Here is a 5,055-nt window from a genome sequence, read left to right on the forward strand (position 1 = left end):
TTGAATCAAGACACAACAGAATGTAGTTCCACAAAAACAAGAAAGAACTTTGAAATAAATTATGTCCAGCCTAACATTCTGATTACTTAGAATCTACCAAAGACACTTTTAAAACAAGATTGTATCAATAGAGAAATGATAATAGAAGGTAACAACCTCATTAAAGCGTCAAACTGTTCAATTCAATTTGATGAAATAATAATCACAAGCACAATGTTAGATTATACGCAAACGATTTATGTAAGCAATAACGTAACCAAGTTAGAACCATTATCATATATTCAAGCCAAAGAAATTGTAAAAGATCACACTAAAATGAACAACACTTTTCAAATTGTATCTATAACCATACTTTGCACAATCATAATCGCTATAATATTGTACATTATCTATAAGTTTTCCCCAAAGATTAATTATAAAATATAAGAAACAAAAAGAACAAACACAAATTGAAGAACCAATCAATATACAATCACATGAAAATATTGTAAGCAACAGCAACCTAAATGACTCCGATAATATTGTAATTAGCAATACCCCAACATTATATCCAAAAATGTCCGCTTAGGACAGGCTAGTTTCTTAGGGATGGGGAAGTGACATATGTACCACACCCACAACATATACAACACCTGCACATGCACTCATATAGCATATAACATATGTCCACTGCACTCAATTCCAACCCCTTATATATAACCCCTAGCAACTAAGCACATCACCTAAATATTGTAATCCGATACATACCAATTGGAATTTTTACTTGGTGACAATAACAATTCTGGCGTGGGACCGGTCATAAAATCACTAGACATAAACATCCGCCACAATCGTTATTCCCACCAAATGCCCAAATTGCCAACGCAGCACAAATCCAGGCTCTTAGAATATTCCCGAAAACTCACAAAGAGAGTAAATAATAAAGAGCATTGCTAAAAGAGAAAAAGCTCATGATCTTGAAAGCTCAGCCGATGTTTGCTAAGCGTTGAAAGCAGTTTGGAGTTTAAATTCATCCGACGCATCCAAACCGTCAACTTGAATATATTATTCCTGTAAATTCCGCTTAAGTTACGCACCGTTGAATAAAATTATATTTTTTTTGAACAACGCTTTTTGACTTATTCAATTATATATGTACTATTTTAGAAGATACATTTCAAGTTTGGTGGCTCTAGCTCTAGCTTATTTATCAATTTTTTTTTAAAAAAACAGGATTTCGATATCAATTTTTATCGAGTACTTGAAAATGAGGCAATTTATCGATTATCGGAAACAAACTCTTACTGCGCGGGCACTAGGAGAACCTACATACTAAATTTCAGTCTCTAGCTATTATAGATTCTGATATCCTTGCGCTCATACATACGGACGGATCCGTAAGAGAAAGGAATCAGACTTCTTGTACTGCCGTATGTTATAAGGCTGGAGGTGGTATTGTTAACTTCAACCCGCACCTGTATATGTAAATCTTATTTGTTGCCCTCAGTTCATATCAGGGTCTTTCACACTTCAGAAAATTCAATCTATTCTGCCAAATCGTGCTACCGACTGTAAACAAATATATTTTAAATCTCACCATAAAATTGAAAAAAAAGACTCAGTGATCAGTAATGTTATAAAATTCATCCTCAAAGTTACAAAATACATAAAACCCGATAAGGAATGTGTAAAACTTGTTCAAAGAGTAATGTCATTAAGATCGACCAACACCAAATATAGTTAGAAATATGAACAATTTTGTCTGTAATCCAAAATAGTTAAACAAATTTTATTGCAAGGGTATTAGTCCTCGGCATACCGAAGACAGATATTGTTCTCATTTTTCAAACATCTATTCATAGATATACGGATTAAATCTTGAACAAATTGGATTTGTTCATCCTCGGGATAGTGGAATTCAACCCTGCATCCCGTTAACAGTGAAGACTGCATTTCTGCTTATATTCTGGATAACTTCACATCAATATTTTAAAGAAAAAGCTAAAGATAAAGCTGAAAACGATCTATTGCTTCAGATTTTTGGACCGCAACATTCACGATCTGAACACACATTATTCGAAAAGTCAAGGGCGCCGCGTGCGATCATATTTATTTTTGAAAGTGTTTCAAATTTTGTTACACGTATCTGGATGTGGATGTTAATATTCTTAATATTTCTATGTGCTATGCTTGATCAAGTCATGACCGGATTTCGTATTTGCTACATGTCACTCTTCCTTCTATTTCTAATGGTTTTTCAGATGTCTTTGCAGCTCTGGATAAAGTTTTTATATGGATATTGGATGTTTGTTATATTCTATGCAATGACTATATTAACTATTATATATACCTATCAATTCGACTACTTTGACCACTATTGGGAGACATATCTGCATGTTCAGCCCACCTTGTAAGTCCAGCGAAAATAATCCTTATCCTTATCAATTCCTTAAATGTATGCACTTAGACAAAATGATATAGGCTTACGCCGCTACCGCACTAAAGATCTCTTTCTACATTTGCTTATTCCAACATTAACAGTTATTTTTACTGTGGTACAACTGCATTATTTTCACCGGCGTTTTATGGAATCTGTACGTCAGCCAAGACCAACCGATCGAAAAAGTCAAAGTTCTCGGGTGCGCTTTAGTGTGGCTACTGGAAATCACCAAAAAATTAACATTCCACGTAAACAATCATGGAAATCCTTATTTTCTGGAGTGCACAAGAGATTACGGTCAAGGCTTCGTCGATGGTTTCGACCTAGTAAATTGGTTGCATGGCGATTTCTTGAAATGCACATGATTAAAGCGGTCATATTGACCACCTTTACTTGTGCTATTTCAGAAGTTTGCTGTTTCAACCTTTTTCTTGTCATATTATCGCTTATGAGTGTTGGTATAAATCGATTTCTCCGACGAGTCATATTTCGTATAGTTACATTTTGGGTTTCTGTTTTAATACTCATGAAAATGATCTATCAGATAAAATATTTGGATCAAACACAATATAATTATTCATGTGTAAGGATGCATTCGTATTTATAAATAAATATACTTATAGTTGCGGATATTTTATATTAAAAACTTGTTTTTAGAAAAACGAAACAATAAACTTTGCTGATTGGATGGGTCTTCGAAAAACTGATCAGATTTGGGGTGCATTATTACGGTATATAGCGCCGTACATTGTATACATGATCGTTACTACATTGCATGCTGTAGTCAAATTACGTGATCATTTGATACGATTTTCGATGGGTGAGATAAGAGACCGCACAACTATTTTTCCTAAAACATCTCGTCAAGACGCTGAACGGAATTTTTCTGGACTACTAAAATATCTACTTAACTATGGATACTTCAAGTTTGGATGCGAAATAACTCTAATCGCGCTAGTCTCAACTATTGTCCATAGACGTGATATACTTTCAGTAACATATGCCCTTTGGCTTATACTTTTACTCTGCCTCACACGTCTGCAGTGTGCACGAATATGGTATATGTTGCAGCTATATTTTGTACTTTCAATATTTGTACAATATGTGTATTTAATACATTTTCCACCAAATATATGTCACGGTAAGTACTTAACTTAACACTAATAATATTATTAACAAGAAATCTTTTAGTTTCAATTAATGAATCGCAACATCTCAGGAATAATTCGACTTTTGAGAGACTTTTAGATGATTCCATTAAATCAAAACTTATGCTTGATTTCATTGTACTTTTACTTATAGCGCGTCAACGTAAGGCATTTAAAGTAGAAATTCGGCAAGATACCAATTTTATATATCCGGGCGGTGATAACAGAAACATTGTACATAACATTGCTAAGCTGGGCCATGTTTACTTTAGAAATCCTACGCATGATTTTTGCTCTTTTGTCCGTAACTATTCAGATGTATTTAAGACTCTTATATTCTGTAGCTTTCTCTGGGTTACACTAGCTGTTGTATTTATGGGTGGTGTTTGCAGTATGGATATGTTGTCATTAGGCTATTTAATATTTGCTTTAGTATTTATGCTTCAAGGCTCGGAAGTATATTTACAAAATATTCATTACATCATATGCCGCTGGAATTTCCTTATTGCATTTAATGTTTTTAACATAGTCATAAAAGTCTGCATTATTGTGTTTGGAAATATGTTAGACATAAAAGACAAACAAGATTATCAAAGTTTGTTTGCAGTTATGGAATATGATCAATCATTGCCGAAGACTGAAGCAGATAAGCAAGCTGAAAGAAGTCATATTTACCATTATGGTCCGAACAGCATGATCTTTAAAAACACTCTGGTGTGGCATGCAATTATTTTTGCTTTTGTTATCTTTCAACACCGTATATTTCGTTCATACTACTTTTGTCACATAATAATGGATACTCAAGCTAACACAGTTCTGGCGTCACGGTAAGTCGACAGCTTATATTCAAGCTTTGTAAATATATACAGGTAGGTGATATAATCTCTCGGGCCAAGCTAAACTATTTATAAACACATACATTTTGGTTTAAGGGGTTATTTGACTATCAAGTTTTAACTTTAAATTCAGCAAATAAATTATGCGCTTCTATACCAATACTTAAGAATCATCTATTACTTCTAAGTTGCAGGCGGTAAAAAAAAACCTTAGTGATGTAAATAACGATTAAGTTCCTGTAATTGACAATTACCGACACAAGAATAATACTAACTGAAGTCTCGTCACCGTTGAGCAGCAGCCTTGACATACAGTGGATCACAGCTTATTTCAACCAGTACATTAAAAAAACTTTGGGAGGCTATAAAAACTAAATTGAGAAAGATATTAATATTATATAAATGACGGTTTTTAAATTATTATTTAAAGTTTTAAAACATGACTTCATATTTTTTAGATATTATATTTTTTTTTTACATATTATAAGAGGTTTTAGTCGGGATCTCCCGACTAGGGGATACCCTTAACCCTCTTTTTCCAACCGGCGATAGGTATAAAATGAAAGATACATAATATACATATTAATCTAGAAGCTACATGTCAAGTTTGGTTACTCTAGCTCTTATTATTTACCATTAATTGCGCAAAAAA

The 5,055-nt window shown here is 33.4% G+C and overlaps 1 long non-coding RNA gene across 2 annotated transcripts; it reads left to right on the forward strand.

Moving 5' to 3' along the window:
* Positions 1-1,845: 1,845 nt before the first annotated feature.
* Positions 1,846-4,389, forward strand: LOC135437480 (uncharacterized). Of its 2 annotated transcripts, XR_010437695.1 has the most exons (5): positions 1,846-2,389; positions 2,447-3,002; positions 3,077-3,560; positions 3,611-3,730; positions 4,175-4,389. It is a non-coding gene; the product is annotated as an uncharacterized LOC135437480 (long non-coding RNA). The 2 variants fall into 2 exon arrangements; XR_010437694.1 differs by having other exon boundaries at positions 3,611-4,389.
* Positions 4,390-5,055: the final 666 nt, after the last annotated feature.

This window comes from Drosophila montana, unplaced genomic scaffold, assembly GCF_035044405.1.
Source record: "Drosophila montana isolate Dmon_TW-CO22-7 unplaced genomic scaffold, ASM3504440v1 contig_3824_1, whole genome shotgun sequence".
In the NCBI taxonomy this organism is placed as follows: Eukaryota; Metazoa; Arthropoda; class Insecta; order Diptera; family Drosophilidae; genus Drosophila; species Drosophila montana.